We start from the raw sequence: 21186 nt of genomic DNA, 5'->3' as shown, positions 1-21186 counted from the left end.
GAATGCTTTGGCATATTTCAAAATTATTGCTTTCCCCTTTCCCTGTAGGAAGTACCAGGGCATTTTTCTCTACTACTCACTGTGAAGATATGATAGAACTGGAGTAAAACCATGAAAGTTTGGGATTCCTATGCTCGGGCCTCCCTGGAGTTTCTACCTCAGACTTGTCCATATTGAGCCTCTGGCAATTAGTTAATTACATTTTAGGTTTTTTCCTACCCAGTACTGTGTTCCCTTAGAGGTCTCTGCTCCTATGCTCTGCTAGAGTAAGTTGTCATACTCTGTATTTGCCTGTCTGTCTCTCCAGTTTGGGGATAGTAGCTTGCCCTGTGACCTCACCTCTATGAAAGATCTAAGAAAGTTGAAATATTTTTCAGTTTGTTCAGTTTCTTACTTACTGTCAGGATAGAGTGATAACTTATATGCCAGACCAAAAACCACTGAAAAATCTCCATTTTCAATTTTTACCTTCACATTTTACTAATTGATAAAGTGATATATAACACTCTTATGCTATTAAGGAGAGAGAGAAAACAGATCTGAATTTGTCTCAACAGCACATAAATTACCTAAAATACGACTGATCATAGAGTTCACCATAAGTAATACCAAAATGCAAATTATTAAACAATACACTCCATCCTTTCTTTCTGAAGCAATGAAAACAGATAATCAAAAATTATAGGGATCATTTAGATCCTGAATTATTACAAACTAAAACAGCTCCTAAATAAAGACCTAAATATTAGATTTCCATAGGAGCTTTTTAAAAAATTTATCAGTAAAAACTGCAATTCACTGGTATCTTTGCTGCTCAATTTGCAGAAAAATAAAGCCTATTTCTTAATTCCTAAAATAGAATGATAATACCTTCTAAACAAACTCAAGTTTTCATATTCTTCCTCTGGAGGAAAAAAAAAGCAGTAAAAAACTAAAATTTGTATGTGAAATTTGACATTTGGATGCCAATTCCCAGCATTTGCTATTGTGGAATTAACCTTTATCAAAATTAATTTACTTAGAAAATCATAGTCCACTGTATAGTGCTGTCTGCTGTTCTTATAACAAGAAATACAGCTAATTTTTTTTCCAAATTACACTGTAAAACAGCTCATTACTCTTTATATTATGGACTTAAATTTTATTCAACTGAGTTTTAACATACTTAATCAAAGGCATGCTGGTTAAAAAAGATGAAAATACTGAATTCACCTTAAGAAATTTGAAAGCATGTTGCAAAGAAGTCCCCAAACGTAACAAGAATGTCAGAATAACCAAACCTAAGGGAACATATTAGCAGTATCTTCACTTCACATAAATGTAACTTTATTATTATTATTTGCACATCTGTGATATATTAGGTACAACAGACATTCCTGAGCCCTTAATATATTGAACAGATGGTGAACCCTTACAAAATTAGGAACAAGGGTAACATCTTAAAGAATTATTAATAATCTTGCTCTTCAGCCAGAGGAGAGCTACAATGCTGGACAAATACTTTTCCTACAAGGATAATGAGGAATTAGGGTGAAATACATAGGAAATAATTTGTGGATGGTCACAAAAAGCATTGGGAAAAGTGACTACAGTAACACACACACACACACACACACACACACACACACATATATAAGCTCCTAGAAAAAAGATTAATCGACCCAAAAAGAGGTTGTCAATTGAGAATGAAGATGAACACTTGTGAAAGATAGAAAAGAATGCTCTAAAAGTTCCATTCTTAATTTGCTAAACATAAAATATATTCTTGAGACCCCACATCCCTGCAATCCTAAAACAAAGTCAGAATCTAACTAAAACTAAGACTCAGTAATTGGCATAGTTTCTAGTTAAAGTAATAACCAATAAAAATGGAGCCAATTATGTCAGTTCACAAGGGATAAATGAAAACATCTAAAGCAAAAAAACAAAAAACAAAAATTAAGACTCTCTCATCCTGAAAAGTGGTTATGTATATGTAAAAATAAACTATCAGGGTGCAAATGGCTAAGAGACAAGATACTCTAGCAGATAGTGCACAGAATGTACTCCTGCTCCAAAAAATGTCACATGATTTTTAGAAAGTCACTGGTTATCTCCAGAACTGAAATAATGTAGTATCAGTGGAATCTTTTAAGGAAAAGTGATACAGCATCAATAAACAATATAGTGCTTTCTGGGTGAAGGAACACTACCTACCTAAAGAGAAAAGGATTTCTTAACTTTTAAAGAGAAAAATTTGATTTCTTAATAAAGTTATTTCAATATTAACTGTGAAAAATGGCTTACCTTCCTTCCACTAGAACATAAGCTGACAAAACAACATGGTATTTCCAAAGGAAGATATTATTGCTTGAATCTGGGTCAGTAAAATTATCACTGTTCAAAATGAGAAAAGAAAGGGGTAGCATTAATTATCTACAATTATACATTTTCTTTGTTGTTAACATGAAACATATCTCACATAAAATCTCACAGGTCATTCAAATGAGATACATGTCCCTAGGTTTGAAATCTCTAGAGATAGCTCCTTTGAAGACTGAAAAAATAGTTTATTTAAATAATTCCTGATCACTAAATGTGAATAAATTTTTTTCCACTAAAAAAATTTTTTTAATATTTACTGTTCTCACACCACTTTAATTTTTTTCCCCTAACAAAGAACATGGAAGTTCAGCTATACAAAAAGGCACACACACACACACACACACAAATGGGGGGGGGGGCGGATATTCAAACAGCTTCAAGGACAAAAAACATGTTTCACACTAGATCATATTTACAGTTCCTCATCTAGAATTCAACTAACATCCAACTGCAGCAATCAGCCAAGCTTGGCAAATTAAAATAACAGTAATTTTGACAGATTATCTTCTATAAATATTCAAATATGGGCGTTTATGTACATACAAGGGTCTCTATATGCCAATCAAAATGCTTTGTTTAGGATCCCAAAACTGAGTTTTCACCCTTCTTTTCGTAGGAATCCCCTAAATCCTTAACTTTCATTTTAACTCTTTCACCTCAGCTGATAAAGGGGCCAATTATTTCTCTATTCATAGCCTGAATTAAAAATTTACAGATAATATTCATATCAGACAAAAAGAAAGTACCTAGAATCTTTGAAAATCTAAGTCTGTAGAGAAAAAAGGAAAGATCCAGGAATGGGGATGAGGCAGCTGCAGAGAGAGAATCTTGAAGGATAGCGACTAAAAGATTAATGTTTTACACATGTGACTAGGTATGGCTTGCTAAAGTAAAATCCAAATGTAAAGAGCAATTAACAACTTCATAAATTTGGGCTGCCTTCAAAGTTCCATTAAGATAGACTACCATTTGGGACACCTGGGTGGCTCAGTTGGTTAAGCGGCTGCCTTCGGCCTGGGTCATGATCCCAGGGTCCTGGGATCGAGTCCACATCGGGCTCCTTGCTCAGCAGGGAGCCTGCCTCTCTCTCTCTCCCTCTGCTTGTGCTCTGTCAAATAAATAAAATCTTAAAAAAAAAAAAAAAAAAGACTACCATTTATTTGGTGCACCCGGGCGGCGCTCTCTGTTGAGCATCCAACTCTTTGTTTCAGCTCAGGTCCTGATCTCAGAGGTGTGGGATCAGGCTCCCAACTTAACACTGAGTCCGCCTGAGTTTCTCTCTCCCTCTCCCTCTGCCCTGCCCCTCCGCACTCACTCTCTTTGTCTCTGTCTCTCTCAAATAAGTAAATAAAATCCTTTAAAAAATAAAAAGACGGGGGCGCCTGGGTGGCTCAGTTGGTTAAGCGACTGCTTTCGGCTCAGGTCATGATCCTGGAGTCCTGGGATCGAGTCCCACATCGGGCTCCCTGCTCAGCTGGGGGTCTGCTTCTCCCTCTGCCCTCTTCCCTCTTGTGCTCTCTGTCTCTCATTCTCTCTCTCAAATAAATAAAAAATCTTAAAAAAAATAAAATAAAATAAAATAAAAAATAAAAAGACTACCATTTATTTGGCTCAAGGCAAAACCCTATGCTTTGATGACAAGTTTAAGTATATGAAAGTGTCAAAAGTGGCGGAATGCAATTAGTATGAAATTCAAACCAAAGGCAATTTTTGAAATCCAGAGGTAGCTCTATTTAATCAAGAATAATCGCTCTAATGAAGGCAAGATATCTCATGCATGAATTTATTAATTGTCCTCCTATCCTATCTCCCATGAGTCAGTTCCCCTTAAACATGTATGCAATTACTGAAAAGAACCCAGGAAAACTACAAGTGATAGACATGCCTCTGCATCCAGAACAGACAATGCAGTCAAACAAAATTATGGACAAAAATTCAACCTATTCAGAGGCATATGCCCTTCTGATTCCACCTGTAAAGAAACAGCTATAAATCTCTATTAAGATTGCTCAAAATATTTCTAGAAAGTTAAGCTTGCAAGAAACTCTTCCTTTATGATCACTCACCATTCAACCACTCAAACCCAGGTCCAACAGCAGATGCAAGCCAGACCAGTGGTTTTCAAAGCAGCAAAGGGAGAAGAAAAGTCTAATCTAGGGACCAGTAGCTTTAGCTTCCCATTGGAGCTTGTTAGAAATGCAGAATCTCAGGCCCTATCCAGGGACAGACTGAATCTGAATGTGCATTTTAACAATCCCCAAATAATTCACAGACATATTAATATTTGAGAATCTCTGCAGGAAGAATATTAGAATGAGAGAGAAGGTATAATCTGTGCAAAGACTGGTTCTTACTGCAGGCCATTGTTTGGCCAATAAGCAATCAATTCTTAACCTCTGGTTTAAAAGCATCATTATTCCTCCCACAATCTTTGTATTTTATTTTATTCAAGATTTCATTTATTTATTTGAGAGAGAGAGAGAGAGTATGAACAGGGGAAGGGGCAGAGGGACAAGCAGACTTCCTGCTGAGCAGGGAGCCTAACACAGAGCTTGATCCCAACTGAGCCAGTCAGGCACCACTAAATATTTTTACTTTTAAAGTTAGATGTTTAACCTACTGAGTCACCCAGATGCCCCAATTTTTGTATTTTAAATAAGGGATCTTGAAAAATAGAAACCCCTTAAGAGCCAAAGGAATTAGTATCTAATGATTAAATCTCAGACCCCAAGAAAGGCTGTGACAGAGTTAACTTAGAGCAGGTAGTCCCATCACATGTCCCTGAATCACATGAACTAGATGAGTTAATTTATTTTTTTAAAGATTTTATTTATTTACTTGACAGAGAGAGCAGAAGTAGGCAGAATGACAGGCAAATGGAGAGGGAGAAGCACGCTCCTCGCTGAGCAGAGAGCCCGACTTGGGGCTCAATCCCAGGACTCCGGGATCATGACCTGAGCCGAAGGCAGATGCTTAACAGACTGAGCCACCCAGGCACCCCTAGATGAGTTAATTTAATAACAACTCCTTTCATTCCAAATCCTAGACTCTAAGAGCATGCAGCAGTCTCAGTAGCTAAGAAAGAGAACAAGAGACCAAAAGCCCATGCCGTCAGGTAACCAGAAGAGGAGAAAGCTGTATGTGCTCATTATTCAGCTCTTGTCTTTTAGCTCCAAATCCACCCTTTAATACTCAGCACAGTGATGCTGAAAATCGACTCTGGAAACTACTTCTTCATGCTGCCAATAAGGGCACTAGAAGGAGAAACTTGCTTTTTCCAGTCAGGGCTGCCCTAGCATAGGCCCTCCACTCCAGCAGCAGCAGTTGGTGACAGCCACCAATTTTTACAGCACTCTCAGAAGTATCAGCAGCAGCCAGGCGGTACTCCCGCCATAAGTTGTGAGCCCCAACTCTACTCCTAAGCCCTTTTTTGTTCTCCCAGTACTGATGGTTGTGGCTTTCTGCAATTATTTTCCCTGTGTTACTCTAGGATTTCCCTTTTGTTTTTTCAACCTCCAACACCTGTATAATCCATTCACTATATTAAATTTTCTTGGCAGAAAGATCTAGTGTAGATTGCTTCCCTGTCCAGATCCTAACTGATACATCGTGGCTAGATAGAATAAAATCCAGTATGATCTTGATCACTTTGGAAACTATTTTCTGAAAACATGATAGTCTATGAGAAAATATTTACTGCCTCTCCCTCAAAATTGGTGCAATATGGGAAATGGATGCAAGAAGTATGGAAACACAACTTAAGGAAGTAATATATTGGGGGCACCTGGGTAGTTCAATCGGTTAAATGCTGTTTACACGTGAGAATGAATTAGAGTATTTTTTACAAAAATAATAAAATAGTAATAATGATGATGATGCTCAGAACACAATGCCAGAGATCTGATTTAACCAGTCTGAGATGGAGCCTAAGCATATTAAAACAAAACAAAACAGGGGCACCTGGCTGGCTCAGTCAGTAGAGTGTGTGACTCTTGCTCTCGGCGTTATGAGCTGAATCCTATGTTGGGTGTAGAGATAACTTAAAAATAAAATCTTAAAAAAAAAAAACCACTCAAGTGTTTTATAAAGTACTGACAGAGGGACTGAGAACCACTTACTGGAACATTCTATAACTTTAATACTCAAGGTATGGCCAAAGGACTTAGCTACATCCAGATTACCAGTGGAGCTTACTGGACAGGTAGCTTCTCAGGTCTTACCAAGAATCTAACAAGATCCCTGAGTAATCTGTATGCACATTAAAGTTTGAAAAAATAAAACATCATTCTGTAACAGTATGAAAAGGGTTTGAGAGTTTGTGTGTTCAAACTCCAACCTAAAAATAACTAAGTTGAATTTTTTTTGTCTTAAACAGTTTTACTTTTTTTTTTTTTTTTTTAAGTAATCTCTACACCCAACATGGGGCTTGAACTCACACATGCTCCACCAACTGAGCCAGTCAGGCACCCCTAAATATTTTTACTTTTAAAATCTACTAGAGTTTTCTAAGAATACAACTTTAGTAAGTTTAATAACTTTTAATAATATTTAATAACTAATATTTATTCAGCCTATACAATTTGTAGGCATTGTTCTTTACAAAATGATTTAACCCTCAACATATGGCTATAAAGTAATTCTTTAATCCCTGTTTTACAGATAAGAAAACTCAGGCAAGAGTTATATAAAATAGCTTTCCTCAGGTCACACAATTAGTAAGTGGCAAGGCTGAGAATTGAACCCAGATAGTCTTAGCTTAAACTTAACCACAAAATAATACTGCGTTTACCAATACCATCCCAAAACATTCAGGAGAAAAGTATAATTATTGGTAGTAAGAACACTACGAGAGTAAAAGAAAAAAAATCAGTGTGCTTTTCTGTGGTTTAAAAAAAAAAAAGATCAACAGAGTTGTAATAGTGATCTAATTACATCAACACCGTTATAAGTCTGTGGCCCCACTTAAAACAGAGAGGAACATGACACAGAAGACAAGAACTCCAGAGGTTGCTTATAATGCCAGCACTGTCAACACTGTAGGATAAAATACTGCATGTGAGACTATCCCATGGAAGAAAAATTTTTGGTAATAATCACTTAGTTATCTACATTTGGGAAATAACTGAAAGCTCCTATTAGGAGGTATGTTCTCCTCAATGCCTCCTTAATTTACCCCTACAATTGCTCCTACTGCCACCATCGCCACCACCCTCAGAAAAGTAAAGTATTTAAAAGGCTGTGATTATTTTTACAATGAAACAGGCATGACATAAATTTAGTCTGATTTTTCTCCTCTTCTGTACTCCACTGCTCCTAACTTCTCAAAAGGTCCATTCTCTGCTTCTGTCATAACAGAAGTAAAATTTTCAGTCCCAGTAAGACCCAAATGTTACTTTTGAAAATATCGAAGACAACTTTTAAAGAAGTCAGAGGCTCTGACTTACTTTATTACTAATAAGTTGTAATAATTCATGTGAATTCTAAATAGCATGACTAATAGCATAATAGAATAGCCAAAGTTCTCAAAGGTAAATAATGTAATTGTACCAGCAAACAGGTTGAATTTAAAATATGCAAAATTATATCCTGAGTGTTTAAAGCAAAGCAACAATTTCTAAGATGCCTTAACTTCATTCAGTCCAAACATACTCCTAAAAAAAAAAAAAGTATACAGTACCTTTTTCATTAACAATGACAAAGTTCGAGTGACCTAGTTGCTGAGAATGAACAAAACTATAGATATTAAAAAAATAGAGTTGCTTAACCCATAAGAGCTATTAAAGTGGATGCTGGAGCCAGAAAGATTTGAGGACTAAAAATACCAAAGCAAAGACTCACTGAAATACACTCTTCTAAACACCTAAGTGTAAAACTATGACTTGAAGCAATTCATTGGTTCATTTGGGTAAGGTTTTACCTGAAGAATCTAAGAAAGCTGAGGTTCAGGGAGCCTGAGGGCTCAGTCAGTTAAGTGTCCAACTCTTGATTGCAGCTCAGGTCATGATCTTGGGGTCATGAGATTGAGTACTGTACTGGGCATGGAGCCTGATTAAGATTCTCTCCCTCTCCCTCTTCCTCTGCACCACCCTCCCCTCCCCTCTCTCAAGAAAAAAAAAAAAAAGAGAGAGAGAGAGAGAGAGAGAGAGAAAAGAAAGAAAGCTAATGTCCAAGTGTAGCACAGTAGAATGCAACCTAATTTCCCAACGAATGGAGTAAGAGTCTCAGGAAGCCAACACTGACAAAACCCAAAAGAAGCACGTTTTTAGAAGGCAAAGCAAGTGTCAAAAAACACAAAGCGGAGTATTCTTTTTTTTTTTTTTAGTTTTTTTTTTTTTTTTTTTAAGACAGAGAGAGTACAAGCATGGGGAGCAGCAGGCAGAGGGAGAGGGAGAAGCAGTCTCCCTGCTCAGCAGGGAGCCTGATGTGGGGCTCGATCCCAAGATCCCCGGGATCACGACCTGAGTCAAAGGCAGACACTTAACCGTCTGAGCCACCCAGGCGCCCCAGAAGTGAAGTATTCTTGATATGACTCTTTTCATTAACTAATATGACTAACAAAACTCATACCAAAACTCCTTGAAAATTCCCCATACCAAAAAACTCAACCCACACAAAAAACTCAACCCATACCAAAACTCCTTGAAAATTTCCATCAGGTTTTAATTATCCATATTAGTTATGTAAATTATTTGTAGTTATTTTTTCCTTCTAGTTAAAACCAGAAAACCACTCTCTTCCTCTGTCCACCTATCTTCGTAATAGTATGTGTTCTCAGTCTACCTTCCTTTGCTACCCTATTCCAAAAGACATTTGAATAATATAGTAAAATATGATCTATTTATGACAAAATAAAATATACCTCAAATAAGTTATGTTTACTAAATGAGTCAAATGACTAATCACTACTCCTCCAAACTCATAACAGAAAAATCATATTTATTATGCATGTGTAAAAATTTAAATGAAAAAAATTTACTACCTCCATCACCAATAAAATAGAAAACCTATTGTATCAAAGAAAAATAACTATTTAAAAATCACTCGAATCATTTTTTCATCAGGAAAAATAAGCTTAAAAAAATGATTCTCAACTTCAATGTCAGTCAGAATTACATATTAAGCTCATAAAATTGTAGACTCACAGGCCCATGACCAGAGATTCTGAATCATAAAGTCTGAGTTTCTGAGGATGAACCCAAAACTATATATTTTAACAAACTTCCTAAGTAATTATGATGCAGATTATCCTTAAATTACACTTTCATATATACTTCATCTTCAAACCACTCTCAACTGACCTATAAGTCCTTTAGGTCTGATCAGACTACCCACTCTTATCCCTCATCTTAACAGCTTCGACTTCTGATTAAACTACATGCTTGGAACTAACACAGAGAAGAAATAATAGCAACCAGTTGTTGGACATATATTACTATGGGCCATGAACTTTACATAATCTATTACAGATACAAGAATTAAATGATATATTGCATGTAAAGTCTATAACAGTTTCTAAGATAAATAAATGCTTATTAAACTAGCTGCCAGCTGAAACTAATATCCACACAAAAACTCTGCATATGGATGTTTGTGGCAGTTTTATTCATAACTGACAAACTTGGAAGCAACCAAAATGTCCTTTAGTAAAGGTAAATGAAAAAGTAAACTTTGATACATATGAAATATTATTCAGCACTAAAAAAGGAATGAGCTATGAAGCCATGAAAAGACATGGAGGAAACAAAGTGAAAAGAAACCAATGTGAGAAGGCTACATACTGTGTGATTCCAACTATATGACATATTAGAAAAGGCAAAACTATGCGAACAGTATAAAAAAAAAAAATCAGGGGCTGTCCACAGGTAGAAGTTAGGGAAAGAGCAGGGGAGATGAATAGGTAGAAAGGAGAAAGGATTTTTAAGGCTGTGAAAATACTCTCGATTATAATGATGGATACATGTTATACATTTGTCCAAATCCACAGAATGTACAACACCAAGAATGAAGCCTAAGGTAAACTATGGGTTTGGGTGATTATTATATGTCAATGTAGCTTCATCAATTACAACAAATGTACCACTCTGGTGGGGAATGTTGATAATGGAAGAGTCTATGCATGTGTAGGGGCAGATGATATAAGACAAATTTCTATAACTTCCTCTCGATTTTGCTGTGAACATAAAACTGTTCTAAAAAAAAGTCTTTATTAAAAAAAAAGAAGAAGAGGGGCGCAAGAGGGGCGCCTGGGTGGCTCAGTCGTTAAGCGTCTGCCTTTGGTTCAGGTCATGATCCCTGCAGGGTCCTGGGATCACGCCCAGTTTCGGGCTCCCTGCTCAGCGGGGAGTCTGCTTCTCCCTCTGCCTCTCTCCCTCCTTCCAGCTCATGCTCTCACTCACTTGCACTTCTCTCTCAAATGAATAAATTAAAAAATCTTAAAAATAAATAAATAAATTTTAAAAAGAAGAAGGAAACAGTAAGCGACTATTATCCCTAGTAAGAGATTATTTTGTGGGGGTCATCATAATGACCCTAAGACATGGTTGTTACTTATTTCCAAGTTGCAGTTGAGGAAATTAAGGTTTAATAACTTGTCTGGGCAAGTAATTTGCCCAGAGATAGTTAAGGAGCAGAGAAAGGATTCAAGATGATACCTGTGACTCCAAAACCTGAACTCTTTACTTTAACTTAGGCTAGCTTCCAGAAACAGCAGGAGAACAACAGTAGGTATAAAACCATTCCATAGTCATAACTACACTTTAGAAGAATTTTCCTGAATCATCCCTGGGTCAACCATGGCCTAAGCATGTCTCACAAATGTTCCTATATGACTAAGAACTGAAAGGTATATACTATGATGGGTGGCTAACGATAGGTAATTATAATAAGCAAAATTAAGTACAGGTTAACGAGTGAACTACTTTATATTTTGGAATGTTCTACTAATAAATATAATACTTAATATTTAAAGAGCATTTAATGTTTTCACAGCACTTTAAAATTATAAATTAGCAATAACTCCACAGTGGGGGTCAGTATGATTGTTAACATTCCAGCAGACAATATGAATATAGACAGGTAAACAAAATCCAGTCTAAGTCATAAAGCTGTTGAACTCAAAAACATTACAAACTCAGTCTCATGACTTCCCACATCTAAGGGCTATAATCCTTAGTTAAGAGTATAAGAAGCTACAAGGGGATGAATTCAAAACAACCAGAGACTTCTAGATTTCATCCACACAAAATATGAACATAATAAATATGCAATTCAAAGTTCTCCTTCATGATGCTTTCTACTCAAATTTCGTAAAATCTGCCTATGTTCCTAATGATTAAGTTTTCTGTATGAATCATTTATTTTTTAAAATATTCTGGACCTCTTCTCAAAGCATCTGTTTTCCCCTCATCTCAGTGCCTCCCAAATGGCCACCATTTTCTCTCTCCCAAGTACATTTCTAGCTTGCCTGTTCCAACCAGCTACCTCTAAAAATGGTAAGCAATGGTTTCCACAAACCTCCCCCACTTGAACCACATTCACAACAAATACAATTAGTCATGCAAAAAAAAGATATGTATACACTGATAACCTCCACCAAACTACATAACCACCAAAACTACAAATTCAGAAAATGGAAATTACCAATGATAAAAGCATATTCTATTCTGTTAAAATTGCACAGAGCAGAACTTATATTTTAACCTGGTAACTCTCAACAAGTTAATATAAGTCTTGTGGCTGTTATTTAGTTTTATAAACCTTACAATTTGTAGGTAACTCTCTAGAAAGTTTTGAAATGCATTAAAATTAAGCTCTTAGCTAAATATAAAATATGATACATAATACAGAACAATATACAAATATAACTCAGCCGGGGGAGAACAGATATATCCCATTTGCTCACCCTCTCCTTTAAGGAGAGAATACCCATACAAACCAAAGAGGTTCTGATTCACTGGAACGCTACAGAGCTCAAGGAACCCCAGCACTACAGGAAGGAACCAAAGCGATAATGCTTCCTTCTGCTGGAGATCCATTGATTAAAACACATAAAAGTACATATCTCTGCTATCCAAATTTTTACAAAGAATGCATATTACACTTTTACAATTATGAAAGATTTATTTTTTTTTTAACATTTTATTTATTTATTTGAGAGAGAGCAGAGATAGTGAAAGAGAGCACAAGCGGGGAGGAGAGGGAGAAGCAAGCCCCTGTAATGTGGGGCTCGATTCCAGCACTCTGGGATCATGACCTGAGCCGAAGGTAGATGCTTAACAGACCGAGCCACCCAGGTGTCCCAATTATGATTTTGTCATTTTTAAGTGGTAAATTTAATTAGATATAGCCTTTTTTTTTTTTTGGAGGAAAAGGCAGATTTAGAAATTCCTGTCTGAGGAATGTAACCGTAAACATTAAATCCCACAAAAAGCAAATTAGTGAGGTTGTGAAGGAAGGGTTCCAGGCAGAGTCACTAACAAACGCCATGTTTTAAGAGTAAGAACTGTGTGCTTCTCCTCCACAGCTCTGTCTACAGAAAAAGCACTGTAGTCTTTATATAAAACCAGACCCCAGCACTTACGACGTAGCAGAAATTCTCTGGAGTCCCCTGGAAGTCCCTCTAACTATGTAACACCCACAGAACCTCAAACAGCAGGAAGCCTAAACATTTGGTAAATCTTTCCCCATCCCTTCTTACTAAATATTAAAAATATATTCCCCTCCTGAGCAGATTCTCTAGACACAACTGAATAGTGAGTGATGTCTTTTTGGCCCCAGATCAACCTCCACTCTGTGTGTTATACACAGAGGGAGTATAAACCATCTATCTGTAATTCAATCAGAAATGTTTTATGAACATAACAAGAGAAACCAATCTTTTATCTTTTAATGGTACATAAATGCCCCGTCGAGTAAGGTAGTCAGTAGCAAATGTGGCCATTCAGCATGTGAAATATGGCTAATTTGAACTGAGAAACTCTAAGTGTAAAATACACACTCATTTCATACTTACTAGGAAGAATGCAAAATATTTCATTGATATTTTTATATTAATTGGTAGTCGAGGTAATATTTTTAATATATTAGGTTAAATAAAATATATTATTAAAACTACTTTCACCCATTTCTTTTTACCTTATTTAATGTGGCTACCAGAAAATGTAAAATTACATGCATGGTTCACATTATATTTCTATTGGATGATGCTGGTCTACAAACTAGTGATCAATCATAAGCTCTTATGAAACTATTTCTATGTCAACCTTTCATGACTATCTAGCATCATAAAGTCTAGTCATTACAACAGCCTAACCAAAATTTCCTTTCTCCCTGATTTGCAAAGTAGATTATATTCGTATTCAGGTTCCTTCCTTTCTGATACCTTCAGTCAGTCTTAAAATGTTGAATAAATTCTATAATATTTCACCTCCTCTACCCCACCTCTGCCAACCAAGTTACTTGCCTTAAAATATTCATCTTTTAACTTTAATGAGTACTGTACTTAGAGAAGAGGAGGCTGAGAATTTTTCCTAAAAGGGCCTCCAGATTATCTCTAACAAACAGTATGTGGTAGTGTTAGTTTGGTATATAGAATCAAATACGCCTAGTATGAACCCTGCCTCTCGTTGTGCAAAGCACTATAGCTCAGCTCCCTTGTCTGTAACAAGAATAAATATTACCATTTAACATTAAATTAATATTTCATTTAATTAATATTTACTATTAAAATATCAATACCATATGTTGTTATAAGGTAATAAAAGAAAAGCATTTAGAACAGGACTTGGAACTTCAATGTTAATAAGTATTAGTTACTAGCATTATTATTTCCTTTTTTGACTTGTTTCCTGAACCTATCATTCTCCTCTTCTATTTCTGGCTGCCCCATCAATAGGTTCTCTCCTTATTCAAGCCTGTAGCATATCTAATAAAATGTAAAAAAACACAGAACAGCAGATGGAGCAGAAGGTCATTTGGTCTGACAAAAACAAAGAATTCCAAACACAACAGCACATAAGAAAGTGTACTTCATCACATAACAGAAAGATTCCTCACTATGAGAAACAGTCAAGCTAATTCTGGGACCCTGTAAAAGTTATCTTCAAGGAGGCTGGACAGATATTCCTCAAGCTTCCCTTTAATCGTTCTCTATGTCCCTGTCAAGGGATCCAACCCGGATGTTAAAATCTAGAACCTATCCCATTGACAATACTCATCAAATCTAAAATTATACATTCTTTGTGACACTTTGACTCAGCTACGGATTCGTGTCTGTACACCTAAAAAACCAGTAAGCTCCCATCCGCAAATACTAAAGAGCCCAAGTTTAGACTTTCACCACATTGTAATGCAAGTTAAAAATCTGCCCACTCTTACTTAAAGGCTCAAAAAGCAGAAGATATATAAGAAAAGGCCAAAATACTCTGTCACTTGTGGCATATCGCGTCTCATGCACTTCGTTCGAGCAGATTCAGGGGGGTAGCTCTTTAGCTTAAGCCACAATCTGGGTCAGTTGAACCTCTCATTACCCTTTTCATATTCTGTCATACACTACAGACATTTGCATTATATATTTTGTTTCTTCCCCAAATTACACAGAAAGTATCTTAAAGGCAAGGACTCTATCTTCGTGAATTCAAAAGTCTACAACCCTGGTTCTGACCTATTGGACACTCAAGTATTTGTCAAGCTGGATTGAATCTATAGTTACAAAAAATAAATTATTTACCTTTGTGACGTCTTCAGTTATTAAAACATTTTCATGTGATTTCATTTGATTGTCCCAACAATCTTATAGTCACAACCAAGACCTAATCTCATTTTTCATGAAGTACCTTAACTGAAGCTCAGAAGTCAAAGTAATTCAAAATTATTCACTTTTGTATGTCTTAAATACACAAACTTTAAATCCAAGATTATGCTGGTCATTGGTGACAAACCCAGAACTGCACTGAACTGTATCACACCACATCACACCACACCACACGCCTTTTTCAGAGGGAACCAGCAGAGGAAGGAGGAAGACGAAAGAAGAGACAGTGACAACATTAAGTTTTGGTAATAAGATAAATAGATAGCCAGTCCCTAAATAAAATTAAACTGCTTTTCACATTTCATTTTTCCTATCTTTTTAAAGCTTCAGTTTTATTTTCATTCCTAATAGTTTCTGTTAAGTTTCTTCCTTTATTTTCACATAATTAGTTGTATCTTCATCATCAAAATTATACTCAATCTCAAATAAGCCAATCTATGTTTTAAGTTATGTAATTTTGTAAATACAGTTCTTTATTCTGTCTTAATGAATGTATTTAACTATTCATTTGAATTCAGCAGTATTCTCTGAAATGGGTTTTGTTCAATTTTATCCCTCTAAAAATAACCTACTATATAAGTCCACATTCTGCTGATACTCCCACTTAGACTCATGTGAGGAAAGAACCAGCAGTTTCTCTCTAAAAGTACCTACAATGAGCAATCAATCGACATTAGCTGACATCCAAGATTCTAAGAGCAAAGTTAACTTGCTCCTGAGTTCATTTGTAGAATGTCCTATAAATCTCCTATTTAATCAATGACTTAATGTAATTCACTCAACGTCTTTGAATCTGTTTCCTCATGTAGAAGAAAATTGGTCTAGAGCTTTGGAATTTCTTTAAGATCTAAAGAGTTCCTGAGTCTGGAGATTTAAATCCAAGTTTATTTACCCTCTAAAAGTTGATTTCTCTCTTTTTTTTTTTAAGATTTTATTTATTTGAGAGAGAGAGAGAGAGGAGAGAGAGAGCACAAGCAGGCAGAGGGGCAACAGGAGAGAGAAAAAGACTCACTGTTGAGCAGGGAGCCCAATGCGGGGCTTGATTCCAGGACCCTGGGATCATGACCTGAGCTGAAGGCACAGACGCTTAACTGACTGAGCCACCCAGGCACTTCTAAAAGTTGATTTCTTAAACTAATGCACATATTTTTATCTTTTCTACCTACTGTACTTGAAGGTAAGAACCATATATCTTTGTAAACTTATCCCTTTGAACATGGTAGTATATACATATAGATAGGTTTCATTTGCTCTTCTGCCTACAAGTGTTAAATTGTTAACTTTGGCAGAAGACTTCTTGAATATCCCTATGTGTGATTCAACCACAAATTACTATAATTTTTAAACAAATTCTGAGAATACAACACTGCAAAATTATGGTTAGAATCCAAGTTAAGTTATTGTAGCCCATGACTGATATTCAGCATAACTAACATCTGCAAAGGAGATGGCAATTAATTGAGATAGGGAGTTTGGCCCCAAACCTTGCTCTTAGCCATAGTTTTTCATAACCGTTATAGCCAATCCCTGACTAACTGAAAACCAGACCTCAGAATGACATCCATATCCCTAGATCATAAAGCTATAGGAAGGAAGAGTGAGAGGAGCACTAACAAGGATGTATATTTAACTTTTGATTTATCATAATAGAACTTTCTCCAATAATTAAGAGCTGTATCAAATTTGTTTTTAGACAAGGTTAAAGTCAATTTCCTATTAGAGTAAAATTTGAAGAAATATTTTTGAAAAAAATTTGAAGTAAAATTTCAAGAAAAACATAGATGTAAGGTTTTACAGATTTCCAGTCAACTTGTAATAATAGCAGCATTAACTCAAATTTAAACTTAAAAACTATTATCCCCCTAAGTAGTTTTAGCAGATGCCTGAGCCTTGATAAAAATCAATAAACTATGTTTGGAATACACATATATCTATAAAATTAAATACAGAAACAAGCTGATAAAAATCATTTAACTGTGCATAGAGCAGTAAAACTAAACAGGTTCCGAAAACCTTAACGAAGAGTCACATATAATCATCACATCTGCATGCAGTTAAACATATGGCACTCCAGTTTCGGGAATCCTGAGCTCACCAAAACTTTTACAACTAAATTTGGGTTACTTGGGGTGAGGGAAAGAGATGCAAAAAGGGAGTGGAGCCTTTAAAAACCCCTATTTTGACTAAATCTGCAGCTGTAATTACAGCTGTTCTGAAGCTTTCTTGGAACTGCCTAATTACATTTTTTTTAAGTAATAACAACCAAAAGTAGGCTTAATGAACTGAACAATGATAGGAGGACTTCATAGTTAAAAGCTATTTTTTATATAAAATTAATTTCCTATTGTTTTTGCTCTGCAACTAATAGATAAAAATTGTTATGTAAGTCCAAGAAGCTTTCTAGTTTGCTTGGGTTTTGGAATTTTTAATTTTTTAACATCAAAAAGTACATTAGAAAGTAGACTGCACTTCTTTCCTTTTGTAATTTTGCAGAAACTCTCATTTTATGTTTCTTCTCCTTCCCCATGCCACCTATTTTATGCAACTATGAGACCAGTCTATGACACAAATTACATATATGTATGATATCAATAAACAACACAAGCCTTTTGCTATCATTCAAAACATACTGTAGTCCCCCCAACTTTTCCACAGGGTATATATACATTTCAAGACCCCCAGTGGATTGAAATCACAGACAGCACCAAGTCCTCTATATACTATTTTTGTTCCTATACATGTATACCTATGATAAAGTTTAATTTATAAATTAGACACAGTAAGAAATTAGCAACAACTAAAAATAAAATAGAATAATTATAATATGCTATAATAAAAATACCATTAATGTGGTTTCTCTTTCTGAAAATATCTTATCACCTCTCTTCTTGTAAGGATGTGAGACGATACAATGCCTACATGATGAGATAAAATGAAGTGAATGACATAGGCATTGTGACACAGCATTAGGCTACTTACTGACCTTCTGACATCAGAAGGAGGACCATCTGCTTCTGGACTATGGTTGACTGTGGATAACTGAAACTGTGAAAAGGAAAACTGTGGATAAGGGGAACTACTGTATTCTCTAATGGTATATTTACTGAAAAGAGTTATATCATGCAGCAATACAAATGAAGTTATATACCTTTTAAGACTACCTTTGTATTGTATTTTAGATATGACTGGCGTCTCTGTTAATACCCTGGAGTAATTATTCATTCAAAAAGATAACATGTGAAAATCACAACTCTGATTCCAGTTGAAGATGATGACAAGATCCTGAACTCATCTCCTCCCAGAGTCATAGTGAACCTACATCTAAACATGAAATAAGTCCCTCTGAAAGAAATCTAGAAACTAGCTGTGTGACTACTACACATAGGACAGATAAAAAACATACACTGAATGGGTAGGAAAAGCTGAGAAACACTCTTTCCATAAACCCCACTCCCAGCACAGCAACACACAACTGGGAGAGTAAAGATTTTCTGGGGCGCCTGGGTGGCTCAGTTGGTTAAGCATCCAACTCCTGGTTTCAGCTCAGGTCATGATCTCAGGGTCGTGAGATGGAGCCCCCTGTGGGGCTCCATGCTGAGATTCTTTCTCTCTCTCTCTCCCTACCCCCTCCCCTCCCCTGCTGGTGTGAGCACTTGTGTACATTCTCTCTCAAATAAATAAATAAAATCTTAAGTAAAAAAAAAAAAAGACTAAAGCGTTTCGACCCAACATCTAATGCCACTTTTAAGACTTCCAACTCAGGGATGGGCCCCCAAAACATCTAGCTCTGAAAGCTAATGGGGCTTGTGTCCACAAGACCTAGAAAACTATAGCAAACAAACAGTTCTTGGTGGGCACCACGGACTCACTGTGACTATGCCCCCAAGGCTCAGCACAGAGGCAACAGACAAAAATGCCCACCTACCATTCTTTCCTGAAACCCACCTATATGTATATCTTAAATTGTGCAGCCTGAGGGCCAGGCTTCTCATTTAACACACATCTAGGGACAAACTGAAATCCTCCCCAGAAACCAGGGAGGCCAGTGGCACCATCTTTGCATTCTCTCTCTGCCCAGGTCCCACTCACTGGTATCTTCCTGAAAGGAATTTGTGTACACACCCAGTGCCTGGCTTTTGCAACTGCTGCCCAAAGAACATACCCCTTGATAGCCTAACTCTGGTGGCCAGTGGGGCTTGCATTAGCAGACTCAACAGGATTGTAGCAAACAAATAAATACTTCTCAAGTGGCTATCTCCCCAGGGCTCAATGCACAGGGAGCAGACAGAAACACCCATCTCCCAGTCATTCCCAGTAAGAGACCTATTTACATACTTTAAAAGCTGCTGTCAGAGGATGAGGCTTCTAATTTAGCACAGATGTGCAGACAGATGTCGATCCTCCATGAAAACTGGGAAGCCAGCAGACACCATCTCTGCATTCTCCCAGTAGATGACTACAAATCACAAATAGCTTCCTGGAAGGAGCTTATACACACATCTGGTACTATGAGTACTATGGCTACCACCCGGGGGATGCACTCCTTGATTGGTTGGTTCTGACAGCTTGCAGGGATTGCATTCACAGGTCCCACAAGACAGTAGCAAACAAAGAAACAGTTCTTAACTGGCTAACCCCCAGGGCTCAGAACAGACAGAGGAGACAGAAACACCCAGATCCCAGTTTTTCCCTAGAACACATCTACTTGCATACTTTAAAAGCTGCTACCTGAGGGTCCAACTTTCATTCAGCCTGCACACAGGTCAATGACTGATCCTCCACTTGGGGACACAAAGATCTTGGCATACTCTCAGCTATTGGGAGCCATGAAGAAGGCAGGCTGGACAATCACAAAGGTTTGAGAGACAACCAAGAGCTAGGGCCAGGCTGAATGAAAAGATTCATCATCTACAGGAGACCATTCCATCAAGACTGGGAGATGTGACTGTTTTATCTAATGCACAGAAGCCAACACAGAGAGTTAAGGAAAATGAAGAAACAGAGAAATATGTTACAAACAAATGAACAAGACAAAACTCAAAACAGACCTTAATAAAAGGGAAATAAGTGATTTACCTGATCAAGAGTACAAAATAATGATCAAAAAGACGCTCACCAAGATCAGGAGAATAATGCATGAATTAAATGAGAATTTCAACAAAGAGATTAAAAATATAGGAAAGTACCAAACAAATCAAAGAGCTGAATAATTAAATAAGTGAACTGAAAAATTCAATAAAGGGATTTAACAGCAGATTAGATCAGTGGAAGAAAGAATTAGCAAACTTGAAGACAGGACAGCGCAATTCACCCAATTAGAGAAGTAAAAAGAAAAAAAAATGAAAAAGAGTGAACGTAGCTTCAAAGAATTATGGGACGCCATCAAATATACCAATATATGTATTATGCGGCCCCAGAAGGCAAAGCAAAAGAGAAAGGGGCTGAAAGCCTATTTGAATAAATAATGGCTGAAAACTTGCCTAACACGGGAAAAGAAACAAACATCCTACAAAATTTCAAACAAGATAAATCTAAACCAACACACATTATAATTAAATTGTCAAAAGTTAAAGACAAGGACAGAATCTTAAAAGTACCAAAAGAAAAACTTATGTTACATAAAAGGGAATCACCATAAGATTATCAGGAAATTTTTCAGCAGAATCTGAAAATTTTTTGCAGGTGAGAAGGAAGTGGAATGAAAATCATGAAAGAAAAAACTACCAATCCAATATATTCTCCCCAGCAAAGTTGTCCTTCAGAGTTGTAGGAGAGAGAAAGAGTTTTCCAGGAAAGTAAAAGCTTAAGGAGTTCATCGATACTAGACCAGCTTTATAATAAATGTTAAGACAACTTCTTCAAGCTGCAAACAAAAGGATGCTTATTAGCAACAACAAATCAAACAACAAATCTCCCTGGTAAAAGTAAATACATAGTTAAATTCAGATTAATGTAATTTGTAATGAAGGTGGGTAAATCACTTGTGAATCTAGTATGAAAGCTCAAAGATA

At 36.4% G+C, this 21186-nt stretch overlaps 1 protein-coding gene across 8 annotated transcripts in view; it reads right to left on the bottom strand.

Annotated features, from left to right (window-relative positions):
- The window catches only part of FUT8 (fucosyltransferase 8), a 315924-nt gene that overhangs the window by 202386 nt on the left and 92352 nt on the right, over positions 1 to 21186 (bottom strand). For 6 of the 8 annotated variants that reach the window (XM_064571176.1, XM_064571175.1, XM_064571174.1 and 3 more), the window contains exon 3: positions 2287 to 2376. The exons of the other annotated variants lie outside the window; for them this stretch is intronic. The gene's annotated coding sequence lies outside the window, so the exon portion shown is untranslated. The remainder of the gene's footprint in view (positions 1 to 2286; positions 2377 to 21186) is intronic. 8 annotated transcript variants of the gene reach the window in all.

The sequence above is a fragment of the Mirounga angustirostris genome, unplaced genomic scaffold (genome assembly GCF_029215605.1).
Source record: "Mirounga angustirostris isolate CCGP_5_RB_7025 unplaced genomic scaffold, mMirAng1.0.hap1 SCAF_9, whole genome shotgun sequence".
NCBI classification, from domain to species: Eukaryota; Metazoa; Chordata; class Mammalia; order Carnivora; family Phocidae; genus Mirounga; species Mirounga angustirostris.
This window is presented reverse-complemented; position numbering and strand designations above follow the sequence as displayed.